Source organism: Bubalus bubalis, chromosome 21 (genome assembly GCF_019923935.1).
Source record: "Bubalus bubalis isolate 160015118507 breed Murrah chromosome 21, NDDB_SH_1, whole genome shotgun sequence".
Classification (NCBI taxonomy): Eukaryota; Metazoa; Chordata; class Mammalia; order Artiodactyla; family Bovidae; genus Bubalus; species Bubalus bubalis.
The window spans coordinates 29,164,689-29,191,998 of record NC_059177.1 but is presented as its reverse complement, the minus strand read 5'-3'; the positions used below and the strand labels follow the sequence as shown (position 1 = coordinate 29,191,998).

At 37.9% G+C, this 27,310-nt stretch overlaps 1 protein-coding gene across 1 annotated transcript in view; it reads right to left on the bottom strand.

Moving 5' to 3' along the window:
- LOC102413728 (RING1 and YY1 binding protein) overlaps nt 1-27,310 on the bottom strand; it is a 73,896-nt gene that overhangs the window by 29,633 nt on the left and 16,953 nt on the right. The gene's annotated exons all lie outside the window — the stretch shown is intronic.

Genomic DNA, 27,310 nt, shown 5'->3' with positions numbered 1-27,310 from the left:
GACAATGTTTTGTCTCTGTCTCTAAAATTAGAGAGCCATTAATTTTCTCATTAGAAATCTTTTCCCCCCAATACAGGTTTCTTGGTAAATGTCCTCCCTTAAGTGGAAATATCACTGACAGCACTTGAAATCAGTCTGGTGCGCCAATGACCCTGAAAACCCCCACAGGAAAAACAACAGGATCAAGCTACATCTGCCACAAACAGATAGCTGGCTACTCACTGTGAAATTATACATAATCTTGCATTCCCTTGGTTAACAGTTTTCCTGTTTAGTGGCTGAAAGCTTTTAGGAAAGACTCCATTGTCTATCTCTGACATCTGGTGACAGGTAAGGATTCAGTTTCAATCCAAGAATGATATGAATACTGTTTAAAGTCTTTTAATACTTTAGATATACTTAACATAAAGCTGTGTATGTATCTGGAGTCCATACTGAAGTAAAATTCTTAAAAAACTAAAAAATACTAAGTACTTTAGAGAAATTCAATGTTGTAAGAAAACTTAAAAATTTCTTTAAAAATCGAACCTTTATTCTACTTCCATTGTATACCACAAAGAAGGAAGTGGATGATAAATTTTCTTAATCAGAGATTATATATATATAAAATATATAATGAAAGACCAAAGCGGAAAATTAGGACTAGGAAAAAGAATATACGGCACTGACGTTGTCACTCTAATCACCTGAAATTCAAATTCTGGCTGAGTTTCCCATGGCTTCCTCATACTTTTAAAAACCAAAGGGCAACAGTCTTCACTTAGGGCCACTGGACCCTTAAGAAGAGAATTTAGGGACAAACAGACTGTTTACATTATTATCAGTAATTTGGGGGAGGGGAGATTTGGGGGGGGGAGCTGAACAAAATAAGCTGGAGGAGGAATTTTGTGATGAGGGCCCAGATACGAGCGGCCATATACAGAGGTAAGTCCTGAAATGTGACAACAACGTAGGCGCTTAGACCAGGTCAACCATCCCCTTGCAGGGTGGGCAAGCAGAGGCATCTATGGGTAAAGTCTCATGTTCTGTTACTTGAAAAGCCCACCTCAGTAAGCGTACAAGTTCTAAACTGACCCCCTAAAGCTCTACCTAAGCCATGGAGGGTGATTTTTGCCTGGAAACTTTTCAGAAGAGCTGGCTACCAAGATCCCAGAAAGGTCTTCATTCTACTGTCATGAATACTGCGGCTTTGCTAATGCTTTCCAGTGAGCTTAAGCCTCAGGCTTCCTGCAAGGTTGGTCATTAGCAAATAACACTGATGAATCACCATACATTTTATTCCCTGGACAATTAAAAGCAGGAATTAAGGGACGTGCATCTATGATTATCTTTCATTTTGTTTTCATTTAAGCTGTAAGGTAGGGTAAATTCAGACCAAAAAAAGAGCTGTAGGTAACAATGTTCTCTCAGTTCTTCCCAGTTAGAAAATATTTAGTTCAATTTCTTCTATTTTACAGATGACAAAAATGAAATGTAGATACTCAGTGATCTACCAAAGGTTTAACTGTTATTTACTGTCTAACTCCTGGGTATAGTGGTCTTGCTCTTCTTATTCCGTAACAGTGCCTTCCTTATAAAACTCATGTAAATATTCTGAAATTAACACTCACAGATATGTGAAAATACATTCCTAAATATTAGACATGTATCCTCAGACTCCTCTGCTATTAATAAACAGGTGGCTTAATAAACAATTGGTTTGCCTGCCAATTCTAAACCCAAGGTGTGAATTATCCCCATTTCCTTAAAAGAAAACAAAAGCACCCAAAAAAGCTTAATCTGTATCCATAAGTTCTGCTACCACTGAATAACAATTCCTCTAGAAATAATCACTGTTTATAAACCACTATTTTTCCCTATTGACTCTTAATCATCCATCCTGCAAAGCCCATGGAAGACAAATACCTAGCACAATTTCTCTCCCTTCCAAACCAGAGCAAACGTGCAGAGCTCAAATGGGGCTCCAAAATCCTCAAAACAGCACTCCTGAAAGCTTTAAGATAAAACCTATATGCTACTCAGTATCTCCAGCCTCAGAAGTCTCTGAGTTCCTATCAGCTGTCCTATTTATTTGGTTCTATAGACACACACAAGACTACGGAATTTGTGTCCAGTTACACTGCCACTTTAATTCACTCATTCAATGCACACAGTGTTTCAAGCCCTGTGCTAGATGCTAGACACAACCAATAGTGGGTAAAAACAGGTTGATCCCTGCTCTTAAACAGCTAGGTCTAAACAGGGAATCAAAGTAGCAAATAACCACACACATGCATAGAAAATTACAACTGAGAAAGCACAGGAACATGGAGAGCATATTCAAAAAAGTGGCTTTGGGGTAGGCTGATGGAGTTAACCAGAGATGGGTGGTGGGGGAGGAGTCAAACAGAGGCAGTCTCAGGTAGGGAAAACAGGCGAAACGACCCTATAGTCAGAAGGATAATAGTACGTTGTTAGGACATACTAAAGGAAGACCAAGGTGGCAGATTTGCAGACTGGGCATCAGATGAGACCAGAAGGCCAGGCAGGGAGCCAGATCTCCACTATTATTAAGGGAGCAGGTACTCAACTACTCTAAGTCCTCTGTACTGTCTACTACATACTATTTTATAGAAAAGTAAAATTCACTAGTTTAACGAAAAGTTGAGTTCAACAACAGGAATATGCTGAAGTATTAAAAGACACAAACTGCTAAAGGAGGAATAGCTTTGGTAGACAATCCTACCAGATTCATATCACTGATTGCCAACTACTACGTTTACCCTAGATCAGAAACTGTCAATATCGACTGCACATTAAAATCAACAAGGCAGCCTAGAAAGCATAATGAGGCTCCAATCCCACCAACAGAGACACTGACTCAATGGGTCTGAGATGGAGCCCATCTAGGCAAAGGAACCATGCTCCCCAAGAGACTCTAATGTGAAGTCTACATGAAGAGCCATTTTAGGAATAAACTCTCCTAACAAGCTTCTCAGAAATAGCCCCATGTTTCTCATAGCCCTTCCTTAACTGCTAGACATTGCCCCCTAATTCCTCCTAGATTTAACCCAATTGCTGGGGTCCCCAAACATAGATCTGAGTACCTGAGTCCCAGGAACCACACTCATTCTTTTCAGATCCTTTTCAAACAAGCAAGCTGGTATAAAAAATGAGGTGGAGATGGAGTGAGGTGCTGAACTAGAGTAATAAGAACCACTCTAAAAGTAAGTTCAGTCTTGAATACGAGTCAAAACTCTTGATTGTGGGAAAGGAGTAAAATCTATAAATGTCAGACAAAACTAGAAGGGTGACTTCTGTTCAAGAGAAAAGCTTCCCCCCAACCTCCAAAAAGAAAAAAAAAAAAAAAAAAAAAACAGGGGAAAGGAAAGCACTGGATTTGTGTCTACTTGCCATCTACAGCAAAAAGCTCTGAGAAATCAACAGAGAATATCAGACAGCAGAACACCAAGAATGGGAGGAAAGAAGGGCACTCAAAACTGCTCCTGAAGCTGCAAGCATGGAACAGTCTTAGGAACTCAAATACAAAGTAATGTAGGTCAACTCTTAAGCTATTAAAATTGCCTGAGTTTAAGCAGAGAGACTTTAACTATAGCTTACGCTTGTTATATAAGAAAACTGCTAGTCGATATTATCTGTAATAATAGGATTCTATCCCTCAATCCTGGTTATATACAATGGTAATGTTTTTAATAATTCAAAATCAAATGCAACTTCAGAGTAATTTTAGATTTCTCTGGCAACTGTGGATTCTCTGTGCATCTCTCCAGAGGTGTGAGGTTGATGCACTAATGCATCAAGATTTCAAGCAGGCAGTTTTACGTATGAAAAAAATCAGAATTTGGTGACAATTATCTCAAAAAATGCAATGCAATTTTCACTTTCTCTATTTTAAAAGTGAAGCCATTCTAAGAACAATTACAGGTGACACAATGAGAAAAATTAGCTCTCTCCAAGAACTTTCCATTCTAAGATGAACCCGGGCCAACTGTAAACGACACCATCTTGGCACCATTATTTGAAGTCATTTCCATTTAAAGAGTCTCACCTCAATGGCAGAAGTACCTTTCACTGTCTGTAGCCCTTAATGCCCACAATTTCTCCCAGTTCCACTGATCAGAATACACAGATTGATGAGACAGTGGATTACTGGGATCCTTAATGTCTTTACTTCTCTTAGCGACAGGCTGGACCCTGGGCAGAGTGCCTGAAAGATGGAGCACATGAACTGTCAGCCTAACATCACGTGTCTTGAGGAGTCTTGAAGGAATTAATGAAATAAAAAACAATGTCTGCTCACCAAATGCCTCTCACCTCTATAAACTTCTAAGCTGCAAACATACATAAAATGTTTTTTTTCCTTTAAATTTATTAACAAGACTATCCCATTCCACATTTTGATGACATAATAAACAACAATTTTCGTGCATATTCTTATTTTCTTCCTGAAAATTACACTTTGAAAAAATGAAATGACTTGAAAATGCCATCCAGTAGAAGTCCTTCTTTTACAACAGCTGCATTATTGGAAATGTGTTCTATTCCATCATCAGCACCATTAAGGCAATAGTATGTCTTTGTGTTTAAAATTTTAACTTAATATAAATCTTAGAACTGGCAGAAAAAAGTCAAAATTATTTTATAACACATCAGGCATCTTTTACAAATACAGTGCTTTTCATGTGGTACTTAAAAGTTGTTTCTATAAACTCAGCAATTTAATAGGCAAATTTCCTTTGCCTTTATTATTTCATCCAATTGGTGTAGCTTAAAACACACACAAAACTAGAATGACTAAGTTTGTTCCTTATTACAACTTTTTTTTTTTTTTTAATGAGTCTGCTCACATTGGATTCAATGCAAACAAGTGGAAGATATTACAGTTCCCTTTTGGAGATTATGGTCTAGATATATAAATAAAAATATTCACAACATATAAAGTAAAAAAAACAAGATAAAATATCTTAAGCAAGCTAAACACTGCATTTTGCTGTTTAGTCGCTAAGTCATATCTGACTCTTAACCCGCAAGCCCACCACATCTCCTGCAAGCAGGCAGATCTCATTCAGTAAACTGGTGAATAAACAGGCAAAAGAGTACTAGCAGTATGCTGCAATAAATCATATGACTCCCTATAGAATAGCTGCACCTCAATACAACAGGAATCTACCTGATCCAAATCTCTGGGGTGACTGAGGGAAGGAAGGTGACCAGCTGATAGAAGCACTTCAGAAAGAAATGCAATTAGAAAGGCGGTTTGCATGAAGAAATAGAAAGCTTAAATGAAGTGGATTGCTGCGTATAAACCTCTAAGATCTATGTAAAGTAAAGAAGTGTGAAGACATCAGCGAGGAAAACATCATCTGTTCTAGGTAGGGGCTCTGCAGAATAAAACACACAGTGGACACCATCAAATACTTCATTGATTAAAATTTTACTTTCATTTCTCCTTTGGGTGGTTAATATATACTTAGGTTACTCAAGTGGCAAGTTAGTTACTGGACAGAGCTCTTAGTTTTACTTTCCAATGTGTGTATTTGTTATTTTTCCTACCCCAATTCAGGATCTTTACAATACATTACCCCACCATTATCAAATGAACTGGTAGTATGAATTTCCAAAGTGGTTAAAGATCCTTCTTCACAGTAAGACAATGTTCAGTATAACAACAAACAAACAGGAATTTTCACCCACTCCCACTTTTCCCTGTTATGTAACACCTTCCTGTGCAACTGGAGTCAATACATCATACTGACTCCGTATGTTCCGGATGGGTTATGTCTATCTTCATCTTTAAAACGGCAGTAATACTAGGTGTCCCCATGGCTTCTGTGAAGATAAAAAAGTATATGCCTGGGTAGCATATAATGGTCCCTCAATAAATGGTTATTATTCCACCTCCCACTGTGGATCAAAGTACAGCTCACCTGAGCTATTTTTTCTACAAACCTTCAGGCCTCTAGTATTGTCCTGTCTTCAGTTTATCACAAGGCGTGTCAAAGTTCATTCGCTGTCACTGATTACACCACTCCCTCCCGCAAAGCAGGAGAGGGCAAAGGCACCCCACTCCAGTACTCTTGCCTGGAAAATCCCATGGACGGAGGAGCCTGGTAGGCTGCAGGGCATGGATCACGCAGAGATGGATACAACTGAACGACTTCATTTTCACTTTCATGCATTGGAGAAGGCAATGGCAACCCACTCCAGTGTTCTTGCCCGGAGAATCCCAGGGACGGGGGAGCCTGGTGGGCTGCCGTCCATGGGGTCGCAGAGAGTCGGACACGACTAAAGCGACTTAGCAGCAGCAGCAGCTCCCTCAAAGTGTCAGCATGAGTTCCCTCATGCCCTAGAAGCCAGATCTAAGTTCTTACCATGACAATTCATTGCCAGGTAGCACTGGCACTTCTAGACATGCTCTGGAAGATTCTTTGGCCTGGACCACTCTTTTTGCACTCCAATCCAAGCCACGGTGTCATTTTTGTTCATTATATCCCCAAGCCTCACTTGTTTGCTTGACTCAAGAAATATTTATTGAACATTCACTATATGCAAGGCCTTATGTATTAACCTCTTTAAGAAAAGAGGTGACAATTCTAGAAACTTCTCAACAATTCAAACTTCAGAATCTGTTCCGGTTTCACTAATATTTCACACTTCTATTTTGTTGCTTTCTCACTTTCAACACACTTGCTCATACAGCCTCAAACAATTCTCTCAAAACAACAGTTTCACAAATGAGAAAACTATGAGAGGCCCAAGAATGGTACTGACTTTTTAAAGCCGTTCTATATATCTATGTAATATATATAGATATATATAATATCTATATAATATATAATTGCTAAGTAAGGTCCTACTCTTTGCAACCCTGTGGACTGTAGCCCACCAGGCTCCTCTGTCCATGGGATTCTCAAGGCAAGAATACTGGAGTGGGTTGCCATATTCTCCTTCAGGGATCTTCCTAACCCAGGGATTGAACTTGCATCTCCTGTATTGGCAGGCAGATTCTTTACCACTCAGCCACCTGGGAAGGCCTCAAAGTGACAGTATAAGCCATTTCATTTTAGGTTTTCTGGGTATGTACCTCCTTTGAAGCTCTATTTTATTTTTTAAAAGTTCTTTCTGCCTTGTTCTATGCCACTAATAACATACCTGTATTTGACGTACGCAGCCTTTACATCACTTAAGCTGTTTTTTAATGTCTTTATGCTTTTGTCAGCTGGTAATGGCAGTTATGGGGCTCAGGTGATTTGAGTGTGGTATTAACAAAGCCAAGACTGCATTTCTATATGCACATGGACCAAAACACTCTGCTGTTTGCTACCCAGATACACTGCTGCAAAACCGTACTATAAATGCCTATCATATCTACACTGAACAAGAGTGTAAATGGATTATTCCATATTCAACCAACACACATCAGGTGTTGACAAGTCTAACAGTCCCTCTGGGGATGGATAAGGATGGGGTTGTGAGATGCTGCTGTAAAATACTATTTTTCAAATGTGAAAGATGGTTACAAGGCCAGGTATTGGGGCACAAAAGAGGGAAAACTAACTCTGTACCGGGAGATGAGTAACAGAAGCTGACTAGGGAGTTTTCAGTCAATGAACCAGTGAACAAAGGGAACATTCCGAGGAGGGGAAACATGCAAGGGGAGAGACAAACAAGTTTTAAGTGTGGGGAACTCCAAATAATCTGGGCAGCCAAAGCACATGATCACCAGTGATAGAAAGGACTGTAGGTGTTCACTGAGTGTTTGGGTTCCTGGAAAACTAAAAGCATATGCCAGGTGCTGATTTCTTAAGTACACAGAACATCTCTGCTGCAGGTTTTTGTCGAGCATTTGTAAATTCACATGAGAATCGATTACACCACATCAGTGTCCACAGCTTTTCTCAACTTGAACCACAGAGCACACAAAAAATGATCGTATTATTTTCTCAAGTCTCCCAAAGATGCAGATAGGAATACGTGTGTGTGTGTGTGTGTGTGTGTGTATACATAAACTAATATGACTGTGAGTGCATGAGGGAGAAGGTAATTCACTACCTCCAATGCAAGCCTTAGAACAGTAGAGTTCAATTCTCTTCAGAACCATTAAGAAAGTCAGTTGGGTTTAAGAATTCTGTGCATTTAGTTATCCTAGGACTTTACACAGAATGTGTATCTGTTCAGAACACATACAGAATGTGTATGTGTTCTATACAGAGTATATGTATAGAAACTCAACCTGAGGCTTCTGCACTTATCTAAAAGCTAACAGACGGCAAGAAATTTCCAATGGTGTTACAGTTTTTTCTTAGAGGTGGCGGGGGAAGCAGTAAGATACGCTAATCCACAACTGTACAATATTTGCAAATAATTTAATTGCTGAGCATCTCAGATGATGTTATTTACTTAGAATAAAACTAGGTAAAAAACAATTAGAACCCATGAATTTAAGGATTTGGAGCTGCAAAGCACTACTGAGATCTAGTAAAAGTAAGCCTCTTATTTTATAGCTTAGAAACAAAAGCCAGGGCAAGTTTAGAGTCACATCCCATATTTAGGCCTTTGCAGGCACTCTCCATTTCCCTTCACTATTAGTCCTCTTTATAGGTGATACACACCAAAGAATAAAAAAGGACTTTATAATGGAATGATAATTAGCAATAGGAGCGATAGGAAAGAAGAAGCATTACTTTATAACGCTTCCCAAATTCAACGTTTATATCCAGTTGAACACACATTGTAAGAACTAAGCTTATCTGTTTACATTTCAATGTCAACTTTTTTAAAGTCTGAAAATACTTTTAGATTTCTTTACTTTTTAGTGACACTGTTGTTCAAGTCAGCGAGAAACTGACTACTATCAGGAGAAATATGCTAAGACCATCGAACCTACAGGTATCTCATTTGTAGTAATTTTTGAAAAAGGTAGAAATAAAGTGTGAATTTCATCTTTAATGCTTCTATAAGAAAATACTTTATAAATTCAACTTATTAACATCTCATGTCTCATTTATACTTTTAGAACGAGCTAAGTTTGAACTTACTTGGCTCAAGCCAAAGCCATTTATTTTTGGTGTCACAGGTTTTAATAGTGATTATTACTCAAACTTTTGCCATGATTTAGAGACTTTAAAGTATATATTTTAAGCTATTAATATACAGACACTTCAGAACACAAACTTAAATACAACTTATATATGAGAAATGAGGAACCAATCAACTTTAGCCCAAGAGACAAACTTAAGACCAACAAATAGCAAAAATTAAGGATGATTCAGCCAATTTGTGAATCCATGATGAGAAGTCACCTCAACATTTATCTCCAGAACCAAATGTAAACAGAGGATGCCCCACGGCCCATAAAACCAGGATGACACACGCACCTTGGCAACTTTAAAGGACAAGATCTCCAGGGAGGCAAAGGGAAGACGGGTCACTTTTATCACTCAAGAGACTCAGAAAGGTCCCAATCGACCCTTATGCAGCTACACGAACGGTACAAATAAAGGACAATAGATCATCTAACACTTTTTCTATATTGTAGCAAATGGGGTTCCATTATTTACTAGCAGATTCACCTTTTAAATGCATGTTCATGCTTAAGTGGAGTAGAGTAGCCTAAAGATACAGCAGTTCAAGTTGCCTGATCAAATCAGAATTCTTTACCCAAACACCCTCCCTGCATACTCTGGCACTGACACTGACAAACAAGGGTATCAGAGAATATTCTTCAAAAACAGAAAGATAAAAATCACCAGCTGTAAATGCTGTGAAGAAAACCTCATTAAATCATATAGTTAAAACATGGTCAGTGAGAGCAACACCATTACTCTGAGGAAGAAAATTAAACACAGGGAAGTCCAGTCACCTGCTTGTTAACTCTCCACATTTTCTCAACAGTCCGCAAAACACGCACCCTGGTTCGTAATTGAGAGATGGCATCCAAACTAGGTTGGAGGGTCCTCAGCTTACTAGATGTGGTTGGTAACAGGACAGGATGAGACTGCCTATACAACTAAGTGCTGCTTGGCTAACTGCAGCCTAACCAAAAAAGTTTGTGGTTAACTCAGCAGGATCTATCACGTTAGAAGGCTTGAAGACTATTACTTACTTGAAATACATTTCTGGCAAAACCTCTAGAGAGTAGATGTCTGCAAGATTATAGCATGCTTATTAAAACACTTTCCCATATTTTTACTTCTGTGCAATCAACCATGCTGGGGAAAACTGCAACAAGTAAATATCTGCACAAACAGGTGTTCCATGTCTTAAAGATCAACCTCCATGGCATGGTGTATAATGCAAAACAAAGACATCTTCCCAAAAGACTCCTGAGAGTCCCTTAGACAGCATGAGATCAAACCAGTGAAACTTAAACAAAATCAACTTTGAATATTCACTGTAAGGACTGATGCTGATGCTCAATATTCTGGCCACCTGATGCAAAGAACTGACTATCTGGAAAAGACTGATGCCGGGAAAGATTAAGGGCAGGAGGAGAATGAGGCAACAGAGGATAAGATGGTTGGATGGCAAGATCAACTCAATGGATACGAGTTTAAGAAAACTCAGAGATAGTAAGGGACAGGGAAGCCTGGCATGCTGCAGTCCATGGGGTTGCAAAGAGTCAGACACAACTGAACAATAATTTTCTCTTGGGATTGTTCTGCACGAGACCTTCACATGTTACTCCACCAACACCCTGGATGCTTACACACATTTTCCCGAATACAATTCTTTCAGGTAATAGGCCTTCACTGAAGCCACAACTAAATCCCTGCTAACTTTTCCATATTATCAACTTTAGATATGACATTTTACTTCTTGGCAAGAAAAATTTTACCTATTAGAGGCAAAAATATGCGTAGGAAGTTTACACACAGTTCATACTAAAAAGTGTCCTATCTGAGAGGTGATCACAGGTGAAGTTTCTGATCTTCATTATCAGAGTCTCTTATATGGTCTGCTATCTAGTTACGAATACATACTGACCCAAAGCCAGGGCTATTCTGGAATAGGGAGATTCATAAAAGACGGTTGATGCAAAGCAGTGAAAAAGTACTCAATAATCTTTAACCTGAACCCATCTTGAAATCCACCCAAGAAGTTCACTTTCAATTAAACAGAATCATTCTGCTGCCTTCTGCTTATGAAAATGAGTGGGTAAAAAATTCAACTCCAATGCCATAATAGGTGTAGTTTGCATTCCTTTCCTGATCAAATTAAAAAACAAACAAACAATTTACTCAAGATCTACCTTGCACTTAATAATTTACTACTAGTGAGCCAATGTCAAACTAAGACAGAAGTGAGATATGAAGAGGAAAAATGATGATAAAAAACTTGATACCTCTCAAGCAAGAATTACATAGTTGTGACTGAGCTCCAGAGTTCAGAGACACTGGTTCCCCACTACCCTGAATTTTGGGGGAGAATCATTTATTACTTTTTCACTATAAAGTAAATGATGAAAACCTAATTTTTCATACAAGATTCATAATACCTTCAGAAGGCTCTGAATATTATAAGCTGTTGTTTTACTGTTGGGCAAAAAAAGCTAAAACCAAGAAAACAATCAAGGCTGGAACTCAGTATATTTTAGAAACAGATGAATAAAGGTCACAACGTAAGTATATTTTTTTCACTGGTAAGACTGCCTTCTTAAAAAATGTTTTTCTATTAAGAGGATGAAAATGATAAATTTAAAACTTGTGCCCTTCAAAACATATCAATAAGAAGAAAAGGCACACATATTTGATAAAACAACATATATTCAGAACATAGAACTCTTACAACTCTAAAAACACAGACAACTCAATTTTTTAAATGGAAAAATATCTAAATAGACATTTGATTGGAGAAAATACACAAATGGCTAATAAGCACAAGAAAAGATGCTCTTCCATTAGTCATTTCAGAACTGCAAATTAAAACCACAATGAAGTTTCAACACATTCACTAAAAAGACTACAATAAAAAATACAGTACAACCAAGTGTTGGTGAGGGTGTAGAGAAAATGTAACCCTCATATGTTGTTGGTGGGAATATAAAAAAAGTACAACCCCTTTGGAAAGCTCTTTGACAGTCTTGTAGAAGTTAAATATACAAGTCAGCAATCCACTCCGAAGTTATCTACTCAAGAGAAACAACACGCAAATAATAATAATAACCACACAAATGTTTATAGCTGCATCATTCCTAACAGTCGTAACTGGAAACAATCCTAACTCATTAACTGGTGAAAATACAGAAAACTTGGGTTTAACCATGCAACCAAATACTACTACAATAATGAAACAAGGTGGACAAACCTCCAAAACACTGTACTAAGTGAAAGAAGCCAGATACAAAAGGCTATATAGTGAATTATTCCACTGCCATGAAATTTATAGAGAGACTACAAACTTATCAATGGTTGCCTGGACAGTGAGGACTCACCGCAAAGAGGTCCGAGGGACCTTTCTAAGCTGCTGTGTTCTAAAACTGGACTTTCGTGGTGGCTGTACAACTGCATCAGTTCACTAAAACTCACTGAACCGTTTCACGGGTGAACTGTATAGTAAATAATGCAATATGCTATTAACTTTAAACCCAACCCTCTAAATTATAAAATAAATTCTCAAAATTTTCTCACTTATTCTTTATTTACCAATTAGACAATAGGCTATTTTCAAAGATAAATTTTATTAGAATTAAAGGAAATTCAAGATAGTAGCAATTTATCATTTAAGACATGTTTAGAAAATTCTACTCAGCATACATATTCCAGTCTTAACTGCAGTGTTTAAAAAAAAAAAAACGCACTGCCACTAATTGTACTCTTGGGCATTTATCCTAGAGAAACAAACTTAGGTTCACATAAAAACCTGGACACAAACATTTGTGTTAGTCACTCAGTCACTTTCGACTCTTTGTGACCCCATGGACTGTGGCCTGCCAGTCTCCTCTCTGTCCATGGAATTCTCCAGCCAAGAATACTGGAGTGGAAAGCCATTCCCTTCTCCAGGGGAAACGAGGGATTGAACCCAGGTCTCCTGCATTGCAGGCAGATTCTTTATCATCTGAGCCACCAGGGAAGCCACACAAAAAATTTATACCAGTTTTATTTGTTCATACTGTTCAAGGGATTCTCAAGGCAGGAATACTGAAGTGGTTTGCCATTCCCTTCTCCAGTGGACCACATTTTGTCAGAACTCTCCACCATGACCCGTCCAGCTTGGGTGGTCCCATGCATGGCTCATAGTTTCACTGAGTTAGACAAGGCGGTGGTCCATGTGATTGATTGGTTAGTTTTCTGTGAGTATGGTTTTCAGTCTGTCAGCCCTCTGATGGAAAAGGATAAGAGGCTTATGAAAGCTTCCTGACAGGATAGACTGAGGGGGATACTGGGTCGTCTTCTGATGGGCGGGGGCCATGCTCAGTAAATCTTTAATCCAATTTTCTGTTGATGGGTGGGGCTGTGTTCCCTCCCTGCTATTTACCTGGGGCCAAACTATGGTGGAGGTAATGAAGATAATGGTGACCTCCCTCAAAAGATCCCAGGCATGTACTGTTACAGTCTGTGCCCCCAACCCTGCAGCAGGCCACCACTAACCCATGCCTTCACCAGAGACTCCCAGACACCCACAGGCAAGTCTCCTAACAGACCACCTGACCTGCCTCTTGAGAAACCTGTATGCAGGTCAGGAAGCAAAAGTTAGAACTGGACATGGAACAACAGACTGGTTCCAAATAGGGAAAGGAGTATGTCAAGGCTGTATATTGTCACCCCGCTTATTTAACTTATATGCAGAGTACATCATGAGAAACGTTGGGCTGGATGAAGCACAAGCTGAAAGCAAGATTGCCAGGAGAAATATCAATAACCTCAGATATGCAGATGACACCACCCTTATGGCAGAAAGTGAAGAGGAACTAAAGAGTCTCTTGATGAAAGTGAAAGTTCAGTTCAGTCGCTCAGTCGTGTCCGACTCTTTGTGACCCCATGAATCGCAGCACGCTAGGCCTCCCTGTTCATCACCAACTCCCGGAGTTCACTCAGACTCACGTCCATCGAGTCGGTGATGCCATCCAGCCATCTCATCCTCTTTCGTCCCCTTTTCCTCCTGCCCCCAATCCCTCCCAGCATCAGAGTCTTTTCCAATGAGTCAACTCTTTGCATGAGGTGGGCAAAGTACTGGAGTTTCAGCTTTAGCATCATTCTTTCCCTGGTGGCTCAGAGGTTAAAGCGTCTGCCTGCAATGCAGGACACCCAGGTTCCATCCCTGGGTTGGGAAGATCCCCTGGAGAAGGGAATGGCAACCCACTCCAGTATTCTTGCCTGGAGAATCCCATGGCGGGAGGAGCCTGGTAGGCTACAATCCATGGGGTCGCAAAGAGTCGGACACGACTAAGCTACCTCACTTTCACTTTTCCAAAGAACACCCAAAAGCTCAACATTCAGAAAACTAATATCATGGCATCCGGTCCCATCATTTCATGGCAAATAGAGGGGGAAACAGTGCAAACAGTGGCTGACTTTATTTTTTGGGGCTCCAAAATCACTGCAGATGGTGACTGCAGCCATGAAATAAAAAGACGCTTACTCCTTGGAAGAAAAGTTATGACCAATCTAGACAGCATGTTAAAAAGCAGAGACATTACTTTGCCAACAAATGTCCGTCTAGTCAAGGCTATGGTTTTTCCAGTAGTCGTGAATGGATGTGAGAGTTGGACTATAAAGAAAGATGAGCACTGAAGAATTAATGCTTTTGAACTGTGATGTTGGAGAAGACTCTTGAGAGTTCCTTGGACTGCAAGGAGAGCCAACCAGTCCATCCTAAAAGAAATCAGTCCTGAATATTCATTGGAAGGACTGATGTTGAAGTTGAAACTCCAATACTTTGGCCACCTGCTGCGAAGAGCTGACTCATCTGAAAAGACCCTGATGCTGGGCAAGATTGAAGGTGGGAGGCAAAGGGGACGACAGAGGATGAGATGGTTGGATGGCATCACCAAGTCAATGGACATGAGTTTACTTGAGTACACTCCATGAGCTGATGATGGACAGAGAGACCTGCCGTGCTGCAGCCCATGGGGTCGCAGAGAGTCGGACACAACTGAGTGACTGAACTAAACTATTTGTTCATAGCCCCAAAGTGTAAATAACCCAAATGTCCTTCGATGGGTCTATGTCACAATTATGGTACATTCATATCATGGAATACGACTTAGCAATAAAAAGGAATGAACTATTGATACACACAACCTGAATGGATCTCAAACGAATTACGATCAGTAAAAAAATCCAATTTCAAAAAATTACATATGTATGACTCCGTTTATATAACATTCTATAGAGATGGAGAACAGCTGAGTAGTTGCGAGAGCGGCTGGGGGTGCAGGTGGTTCATTATGGCCAGTAAAGAGCAGCATGAAGGACTCCTGTAATGGGGCTGTTCGGTGCCTTGACTGTGACAGTGGTCACACAAACTACACATGTGGTGGTATTATAAAAAAGCAAATACACAAAATTCTTTCACACCCACCACCAACAAAGGGGTCTGAGTATAAATATAGGAACCTGAAAAAAGTCTACGGATTGTATCAATGTCAATTTTCTAAAAGTGGTATTAGTCATGCAAGATATTACCACTGGGAAAAACAGGGTAAAGGATATATGAAATTTCTCTGTAGTATTTCTTAAAACCGCAATGAATCTATATGTATTTCTAGATAAAGGTTTTTTAAGTTAAAAAAAAAAGTCAAGACGCTATATATTACTACTGTGCAATACCAATGTATCACATATTCTGAGGAGGCATTATGTTTAAGTCTTGCTATACATTATTCTTTTTTATGGGGCATAAGCCTCCTCACCAGAAGAAAAGTTTTGATCAAAAATCAATCATTAACTTACAGCAGAAAGAAATTCAGCACTTAAAACTTTTATACCAAGTCACATCAAACAATTTCTGGAGGTAGACTTAAAATTTTCACCGAAAACAAGAACAATCTTATTATCAATCAGAAAGGTATATAAGCCATGCCTTTAAAAAACTGTAAGGCACACAAACAGATTTGTTACAAATTCCAGGTTTACCAAATAAGTTCAAATCATTAACCTGGGTTCTTAGTACCCTGGCATGTGACAAAGTGCATCTGATAAGGATATCTGGGCATTCTGGTTAGTGGAAAGAAGTATCACCATAAACTGCCATTCTGCTTCCAACCTGTCTTTTGCAAATCTGATTTCATATTCTTTCACCGTTTATTCCCACTACAAGCCTGTGACAAAAGTCAGTATAGTCAAAGCTATGGTTTTTTTGAGTAGTCAGGTACAGATGTGAGAGTTGGACCATAAAGAAGGCTGAGCGCCAAAGAACTGATGCTTTCAAATTGTGGTGCTGGAGAAGACTCTTGAGAGTTCCCTGGACAGCAAGCAGAGCAAACCAGTCAATCCTAAAGGAAATCAACCCTGAATATTCATTGGAAGGACTGATGCTTAAGCTCCAATACTTTGGCCAGCTGGTACAAAGAGCCAACTCACTGGAACAGACCCTGATGCTGGGAAAGATTGAGAGAAGGGGGAGACAGAGGATGAGATAGTTGGATGGCATCACCAACTCAATGGACAACTCCACCGGCTCAACTCAATGGAGTTGAGCCAATTCTGGGAGATGATGAAAGACAGGGAAGCCGGGCTTGCTACAGTCCAAGGGCTTGCAAAGAGTTGGAGATGACTTAGCAACTGAACAACAACAACAACAACAAAAGCCTGTGAGACTCAGTCCCTGGAACCTGGTGATCTACTGATGGCACTATGTAGTCTTCAAATGGAATGCACAGCTGCCAGGAAAAGGAGGATTGGGTAGAAGTGGGTAAGATTTCCTGTCCGTTTCAAAGAAAGGAGCAGCTGTAAAGTAGTCATTTAAAACTACAAACATTACCTGGTAGTTATAAGAATAGAAAGATAATCAAAATGGGCACACACCATAGTCCTCTGCACCCTGAACTAAACAGATAACTAAAGACAAAAGGACAGAAAATATGAGAAGAGATTCTATAAAGCAACAAAAAAAGGAATGCCAAAGTTCAAAATTATAACTCAGGGAAGTATGTTCAGAAGATTAACGTTTCAATAGTTAACAAATATAGATGGATTTCAAATAGCCAACAAACATTTGAAAAGATGTTTAACCTTCTTGACAAAGGAAATGTAAATCAAAACCATGAAAAATCCTTCCCCATCCTATAGATTCCACTCTCCCCTCTCAAATTTAAATCGGATAATCCCACTGCTGGCATTATAGACATACCCTGGAGATATCCTGGGTTTTGTTCCTGAACTTTCTGATTTTCCAGTGCATATAAAAGGTATGTTTATACTATACTGTAGTTTATTAAATGTTATGGGCTTTAAGAAAAAATACACACCTTAATTAGAAAATATTGCTTAAAAATGCTATCATCTAAGTCTTCAGCACATCATAAAATTTTGCAATAGTAAAGTCTTTGATTTGTAACATCAAAGATCACAATCATCATTTAACAATGAAAAAGTTTGAAATGCTGCAATAATTACTGAAATGTGACAGACACACAAACTGAGCAAATGCTTTTAGAAAAATAATGTCAACTGACTTGTCTGACACAGGATTGTCACAACATTCCATTCGTCAAAAAAGAAAAAAAAATGCATTACCTGTGAAGCACAATAAAACAAGGTATGCCTTATATATGAAAACTGGAATCTGTTGCTGGCAAAGAGTCTGGAGGACAATTTAATACACAGTCAGCCCTCTATCTGCAGGCTCCACATTCACGGATTCAACCAAGTGCTAACTGAAACTACTTGCAAAAAAAGGAAATATTTCCAAAAAGTTCCAAGACCCAAAACTTTAATTTGGAGTGTGACAACAACAATTTATATAACATTTACTTTGTATAAGGTATTAAAATTAATCTAGAGATTATTTAAAGTACACAGGAGGATGTATGTAGGGTATATGCAAATACTATTTGCATATAGTTTATTTAAGACACTTGAGTATTCTCAGAGTTTAGTATCGTCACGGGTTCCTGGAAACAATCCCCTGGTAATTCCCAGGGATGACTATGATTCTTAATACTGAAGAAGCTCATATCTTACAATCCATCAATTCCACTTAAGATCTCTAAAGAAACTCACATATTATCACAAGAAAAATTTTCAAAGATGCTTCCAACAGTGCTATCTGTAATAAAGAAAAAGGAGAAGCAACTTATCTAAGAATAGACAAGCTATATTTTACCCAATAAAATACTACACAGCAATTAAAATTTGCAAGTCAGATCTAGTATCAACATGGATATATCTCAAACAAAACTTGAGTGAAAAAAAAGATGCAAAAGGAGAGGTACTATACCCCATTTAGGCAGATTTTTCAAAGAAAAAAGGTTTACACTGATAATGAATTCTTACAAACAAGTACTAGAAATAGGAAAGTATGCACATGAATGATGTACACCAGCTTGAGGAACAGTGGCCTGTGTACTCACCATTTCAACTCCAACTAAATGTTCTCTATTTAAACATTTGGGGCTTCCCTGGTGGCTCAGACAGTAAAAAACCTGCCTGTAATGCAGGAGACCCAGGTCCGATTCCTGGGTCAGGAAGATCCTCTGGAGAAGGGAATGGCTACCCACTCCAGTATTCTTGCCTGGAGAATTCCCCTGCCAGAGGAGACTGGCAGGCTACAGTCCATGGGGCTCACAAAGAGTCAGACACAACTTGAGTGATTAACACACACAAAGCAAATGTAGAAAAAAAAATATTAACATTTATTGACACCGAGTGGTGAGAGTACATGGGTACTTATTACTACTCTTCTGTACTTTTCTATTAACTTACAGGATTATGCTGTTTGTTACGTTTTTGAAAGGGGTTAACATATGTAAGTCAAGGATAAAAGAATATAAAAAAATTATCTCTATCAGGAATGAAAGAAGAGACATCACTACAACTCTTACAAACTCTTAAAAATTAGAAGTTAATGGGAAAATTGCAAACAATTTTATGCTTAACACCGACTGCTTAGATGAACTATGTGTCAAGGAACTTTTCCAATCAAAGCTCACTTAAGAAGAGAGAATATAAATAGACCTGTATCTACTAAATTAACTGATTTGTACTTAAATAACCTACAGCATTAACAAATCCAGAAGAAACCCTCCAGGTCAAGATATTTCATTAGTGTCTCTCCTGGAAAAGAATTCTACAGATCTCCTCCAGAAAAAAACAAAGGCCTGCATTATTTGAATACTAAAACTAGACAAAGGTCTAACACAAGAACACTACAGACCAATCTTTCTCACAAATATGGACCCAAAACTTGTTAACAAATTTCTAGTAAACTGAATTCAGAAATGCATAAAAATAATAAACATGATGACTAAGTGGGTTCTATACTGTGAATGCAAAGTTGTTTCACTATTTGAAAAATCAAAATAATTCATCATGTTCACAGATTAAACAAACAAACTGTATGTTGGGACTTCCCAGGCAGTCTAGTGGTTAGGACTCTGCTCTTTCACTACAGAAGTCACATTCCATCCCTGGTCCAGAAAACTAAGATCCCACAAGCTGTGCAGCAACCCAACCCCCCACCACAAAGAAAACCCGGTATCTCAATAAATGCAATAAGAAAGCAACATTCATTCACTGTAGTAATTTTTAAAAAACTAGCAAACTAAGGCTTCTATTCAACACTGTACTGGAGGTACTTACCCATGGAGTAAGCAGACATTCTAAAAAGACCAAAATAAAACTGTCTTTATTCAGAGTTTGCATGACTGTATATGCAGAAAATCCCAAAGAACATACCAAAAAAATTACTACAATAAGTGAATACAATCATCAATTTTCTCTCTCTACATACGAGCAATTACTCATTAGGAAAGATCCTGATGCTGGGCAAGATTGAGGGCAGGAGGAGAAGGGAACGACAGAGAATGAGATGGTTGGATGGCATCACAGACTCAATGGACATGAGTTCGGACAAGCTCCGAGAGATGTTGAAGGACAGGGAAGCCTGGTATGCTGCAGTCCATGGGGTCACAAAGAGTCGGACACAACTCAGCAACTGAACAAAAGGGTTCAGTACTATCTACCCACAGTTGCAGGAATCCTTTAGGGGTCTTGGAAAGTATCACCCATGGATAAGGGCGGAACTAGCGTGTATCATGAAGCAGTGGAAACTGTAGTCATCATGCTGTGCATTACATCCCTACTGCTTTTTTATAACTGAAGTTTGTACCTTCTGACCAACTCTTTCAAATTCTCCCTCCTCGATGAAGGATACTATAGGAAAATATAAAGCTACAGACCAGGAAAATTTTTTTTACAAAATCTACATCTATGTAATATAGATGTATAATAATATTTTGTGTATTATCAAAATAGCTATCTGATAAAGAACTGTTATCCAGGATATATGAAGAAATTTAGAAACCTGGTAACAAAGAAACAAAACATTTTAAAATGGGCAAAAAACTGAGTTCATTTTATCAAAGATACATGGGTGAGTTACATAAGCAAATGAAAACAGGCTTATCCTTATTCATTGGTGAAATGAAAATAAACATTATGATGCAGTACCACTACAAGCTACTACTCCAAACAGCAACTGGCAATACCAACTACTGAGAAGGACACACCGAAATGTAATTCCTCTACTGCTGACGTGAGTACTAAATGGTACTTTTTTGGGATGATGGAAATAATCTTTCTCTTGATTGTAATTACAAAACCAAGTTCAGACATATACATGAAAAGTTCTGATACTACTATACACAAATACCACAACAAACCTAACTTTTTAAAAATTCTCATATATTTTCTTAAGTATTTTCTCTAAAACATTTAAATCATTTCAGTTCTCCATTCAGAAACTCCTTTCATCGTGTCCTTGTAGATGGCTTTCTGATGAGGAGTCGCATATAAGCAGCTTCATCAAACATCAACTCTACAAGACAAGGTGAGCTGTCCATATTTCTAGACAGTATGTTTCTAATGCAAAGAAATGTACAATCTAATGACCTCCAAAAAGAGAATTAAAGCATTCTAGATCTGTAAAAGTATTCCAGCTGTTGCACAACTGCTTATAAATAAAGTCATCAAGGGGACTTCCCTGGTGGTCCAATGGTTAAGATGGTGCTTCCAATGCAGGGGGCCTGGGTTCAATCCCTGGTCAGGGAACTAAACCCCACATGCTGCAACTAAAGATCCCACAGCTGCAATAAAGATCAAAGATCCCCTGTGCTACAACTAAGATCCAGAGCAGCCAAATACATAATAAATATTTTTTAAAAGTCATCAAGAAGAATCATCAATATGAAACGATTCAAAAACAAAGGACATCTTACAAAGGGAAAGACATAGGTATCATATACATGGTAGCTTAAAAAAAAAAAAAGCATACCAATCTCTTTTACATGCTTCCCACTGAGGGAAATTAGATGGGTTCAAGAACAGAAACATGTCAAGAGAAAGTAAGTTACACCCTGAAACCCTCATCTCAAATAAGAAGCAACCGTCAAGCAACCAAAGCACAGACTTCCAAAGATAACATCAATAGTGGAAGAGGTGAAGAGAATAATAACACTTAAGTGTAGACACTGTAACTATAAAGCTTCTAGAATATGATCTGAGAAAACTATAGTGATAATGTTTGGCAAAGATTTCTTAAATCACATAAAGAATATAAAAGAAAAAAGAAATTAAAACTTCATCAAAATTAGTAAATCTTCTCTTCAACACACTTTCAAAAGATATATCCACATCAAGAATAAAGAACTCCTCACAATTCAGTAAGTCAAGCAACCAAATTTTAAAACAAAGATACAAAAAATAAATTAAGAACTTAAAAAAAATACACAGATGACAACTAAACACATGAGAACATGCTCAACATCTCAACATCATTCATTATTAGGGAAACAAATTAAAACCACAGTGAGATACCATCAGAAGTCCTCTATCAGCCTCAGATTAAAAAGACTGACCACATCAAGGTCGGAAAGATGTAGAGCAACTAAAACTCTCAAACACTGTTTTGGAAATTTAAAATAATATAATTACTTTGAAAAAGATAGTTTGGAAGCTTATTAAAAAGTTAACCATACTCACTGATTTTACCCCTAGATATGTACTCAAGAGAAGTGAAAGCATACGTCTACACTCAAGACTTGGTCAGAAAATGTAAACTCAAATATCCATCAACAGGTGAAGGAATAACAAACAGCAGAATATGCACTCAATGGAGTATTACTCGGCAGTCAAAAGTAACAAACACGGCTAACTCTCAAAATAAGCAAGCTAATTCAAAGAAATCAGACCTAAACAAGTACATGGTGTATGATAACATTTAGATAAAGTTCAAGAAAATGCAAGCTAATCTACAGTGACACAAAGCAGATTAGCGGTTGCCTGGAGACAGAAAGGAGCAAAGGCAATTATGAAGGGGCAAGAGGAAATTTTTAGGAGTAACAGATGATCATTATCTTCTTTATGGTGGTTTCCCAGTTTATATTCTTAAACGTGGAGTTTTTTATATGCCAAATACACCTTAACAAAACTGAGAAAAAATAAACACAAATGACAAGATGTTGTGCTTTATTTCCTGACTGCAGTATACTTCTTCTTGGTTTCTCTTAAATAATACAAAGGATTATGTATAACACAGTTTACACAGAAATTATACATTAGTGTACAAAATTTACACAACTTTTACTGTTCATCATCTTTTAAATCAGGAGATAAAAATCTAACTGTTCAGTACTATTTGATGATACATTCTAGAAATGCTACAAATAGATCATCTTCTTGTAGAGCAGAGTTATTTTCTCACTAACTTCTTAAGTATTTTCAAAATACTCTATATTCATTCCTAGTAATTTTAACTGGCAATAGAGCCTGACATTTTAGCTGTAAATTTAGTATCAATATGATCATTACCATTTCATACACACACATGCAACACACCCTATAAATTATAACATGCATCTCTTCAGAAACAATCTGCACTGCCAGAGTTTCACCAAGGTATAGTGGTTTTCCTGATGACTGGAAGAGACCATCAATCAAGCTTGTTTACAACTTCATGTGATTTGGGGGTCACTATGCTATTTCTCATATTCCCTACATACAGAAATCCTACTCTTTTTCTGTGTTCACACCAGTATCTGGTCCAAACCGTTTTATGTCCAGCACAAGAAAAGATATGAAAGGAACAATACACAGCCAGGCTGAATTTACCTACAGGTCAGTTATCTAGATAGCTCTGAGTCTGGAAAACTCAGCGGTAAGCAAAGAAAAGTACTAATTTATCAATTTCTATTTGCCATAAGCCTTTTTGGTCTAATTCCAGGGCTTGGGTTTGTCTGGTGTTTTATTTGGGGGGTTTTCCTGGCAGGCAGGGGTGTGTGTGACAGCGGTAATAAAAAGGTTGAAACTAAAATGATTAAAATGAACTTGGGAGTTAGATGAGGAAATTCTAAATTATGTAAGACAACTGGAAACTGATGCATTCATCACTCCACATTCACCACTCTTATTTTGCTTCATCTCACAGGGCAGAAGTAGGGGAGGCCAACAATACTGGTTTCTTTGATTTTAAATACAGCCAATGGAATGAGTTACAAATGTCTTCATTCACAGGCAATCAAATGCATTCCAAAAATATTTGCTAAACTGAAGGTCAAATTATATACCCAAGAACAGGACTAGAGAAGAAGTCCGATTTATCTGCACACTACAAATATTCTGACTATAAAGAACAATTCATAAGTTCAAAAGCCTATTCTTTAAAGGAAAGAAAAAAATACAAAGGACACAAAAAAACCTACATACTGTATCCTACATTCTACAATCCAGGTAGGTTTACTCAATTACATAAAAGACTTTTAAAATGAAATTCATAGCAGCCACCACCATAAGTCAAGTTAGAAGTTAGCTCTGACCTATATTGAAAATCTCATCCATTAGCACCAGGGTTTGAAAAGTTTAAATGACACAAAAGTATTCATATGTAAGAGTTTGAAAGGTTTTCCACTTCACCATACTGCCTATAACTAAGAAGCTGCTGCTGCTGCTAAGTCGCTTCAGTTGTGTCCAACTCTGTGCGACCCCATAAGAGCAGCCCACCAGGCTCCCCCGTCCCTGGGATTCTCCAGGCAAGAACACTGGAGTGGGTTGCCACTTCCTTCTCCAATGCATGAAAGTGAAAAGTGAAAGTGAAGTCGCTCAGTCATGTCTGACTCTTTGCGACCCCATGGACTGCAGCCTACCAGGCTCCTCCGTCCATGGGATTTTCCAGGCAAGAGTATTGGAGTGTGGTGCCATCGCCTTCTCCAACTAAGAAGCTAAACTAATGTAAATTTGAATTTTACTTTATAGACATTTGAACAAGAGTTACCAACAAAAATTTCTGAAGTATTATTTCATATAAAACTATATAGACCCTAGATAAAGTAAAGGGAAATGGGAAAAGATAATCAAGACCTGTTTACTCGCAAAATCACTGAACTGGAAACAAACTTTGGTGACAGCAAAACAAAACTAAAAAGCACATTTTAGCATTCTATTAGTCACTGAGAAAAACAAAGCAATATCCTTATGCCAATTTTCTGTGAGCAGGTTACGAACAAAATTAATTCTGAAAAAACACCTTCAAAACCATGGAGGATCACAATGACTTGTCAAGTTAGCGTAAGTTGATTAAGTACTAGGATTAACTCTAATACTAAATTTAGCAAAAGTTTCTACTGATCAGCCCAGTTGCTGTATACTAAAATTATTCAATTTTTATAGGACATTTCCTGCTTGTAAATATCCTCTAAAACTAGGTATTAAGTTTCCATGTTAATATCTGTTTACAAACTTGAAGTCTCTATTTTCATTGAGAATTTAGTCTCAAAATTCATGCTCCAGTTATTAACTGTTCATTACTAGCTAAGAGGTTAATTTAAAATGTAAGAAATTCATTTTTATCGAAACGTAATAATGCATCAGGAAAAATATCTTCTCACATGAAATTCATTATTAAATCAAAGAGTTCTGAAAATACTAATTCAGAGGCTTACCAGCTGAAAAGGGAAAGATCTAGGACATCACTCCTGAAAAACTAACAGGTAAAATTCAAACATGTCTAAATTATTAAGCAAGTCAAAAAATTCTCTAGTCTACCTCTTGAAGATCCTTTTGCTAAGAGAAATACAATCATTCTGAGTCCCATACAGCTGCAAAATTTCTAGGAAAAATAAGACTTTGTTATCTTGTCAATTTTAATCCACCTTTTCCTCCTTCAGCCATACTTTTGAGTCTAGACCCTCTAGTCACTGTTTTACAAAACTTTCAAGATAACTGTTTTTAAAACCTTAAGCCAGCAAGCACAGAACAGAATGGAATTTAAGAGGGAAGCATTCTTTAGTTCTCCTGAGAAGGATCATCTTTTTAAAACAGACACCACTACAGAAGAATTCTATCTTGCAATCAATTGTTGTCTTAACTGTGAGCAGAAAAGCACGTATCAACTTGAAAGGGAAAAATCAAGAGACCTAACTTAACAGTTAACAACAGACTATGCAAAGAATAAATGTAAAATTAGAAACTATAGAGGGGGAAGTAAACTAGAGTTGGCAGTATTTCCTAGTCACTTACCATGGTTTGTTTTTTTTTTTAATGGAGATGCGCAGAGAGGGTAAACCAATACTCTACAATTATTTTAAAAAGGAAAGAGGATTTTTCAAAAAGCGATTAGGAGAATGGATTACACCCTAGAGGGTTCAATGAAGAACACAACAGCAACAGCATAGAAGAACCTGCCTCTGAAAATGTAACCATATGCGCCCTGTGCGTGCTCATGAAAGCGTCAAAAGAAAAACTGGGTAACAAACACAAACAAGAGGTTCTGGCAGAAAATGATGCTATGCTAGAGATGCATACAAAGTGCTTCAGTGATCACAAAAGCAAAGAATCAAGGAAGGTTTCCCTAAAGAGTTTCCAGGAGCTGGGTTTAGGCAGCTGTTAAGAGTCATTAGGCAGCACAATAGCACGAAAGAACATGAAGTTTGACTGGAAGGTGCAGGATAAGACGTGGTGTGGATGAGCAGGTGGGCAGGACAGAGCCAAGCCAAGGTGGGCTTGTTTGTCATGTTTAAGGAAACAAGTCAATACCTCCTTGGGCAACAAGGCAACAACCAAGAATTCTAAGCGGATAAGCTACATAAGCTACATGTTTTCTGGACATGTGACATAACTGGCAGACAAGTCTCAAGGCTAATGTAATGGTCCAGGTGCAGGTCTCAACCACAGGCTTGTGATTAATTAAGTTTATAATTAAATAAAACATGAAATAATCAGGAACTAAATTAAGGTAGTAACAACAGAAAGGAAAAATAAATCAACAGAATTCTGTATCTGACTGCTACAGGTGGGTGTCTAAATTCATACATTTGGATTGCATGGCAAAATAGATGGCAATGCCATTTTCAGACAAGACTAAATAGAAAACAAAAGGAAATCCTGTGAAGTTGAAGATCCAAGTCCAAGTGTAACTGCTATTTTAACTTCCATTAGGAATGTGAACTCTAAGATTCATTATCTGTAAAATGGAAGTATAACTATATACACACCATAGCCATGTAAAGATTAACTGAGACAATGATTGAAATGAACACTGTGCCTGCTGTATGTTAAATGCGCATTAAATGGTGGCCCTTACCAGCATTATTGGGTTGAGTGCAGAATTGATCAAGTCTTTGAGGAGCTATATCCCACTGTCCTTCCTGTTACCCCTGATGAAGCTCCTTCTGGATCCGTGTTACATTTACAGTTCCTAGCTCACTCAATAAAGTTGTCCAATAAACGCTAAGCATGAGAAAGTCCAAAAGTACACCTGTTCTATTAGAACCCAGCTTTGCCTTTGGGGTATGACGAAAGCATTAACTATTTTACTAATAATACAAACTTAAAAAAAAAAAAGCATCAGCAACATCTTATTTAGGTATAGCTGATTTACAATGTTGTGTTAATTTCTGTTGTACAGCAAAGTGATTCAATTATATATATGTGTGTGTATACACACATTCTTTTTCATTAGTTTATCACAGGGTATTAAACATAATTCCCTGAGCTATACAATAGGACTTTGTTGTTTATCTATTCTATAAACTTGTTCTTTTAATTAAATACTGTAACAAAAAGTAAGAATACCCCTAGGGCTGCAATACCCCTGTCTTTACTTACCAAAAAAAAAAATTATCTTCCACACTACGTGTTCTGTCAGGAAGCCCGTA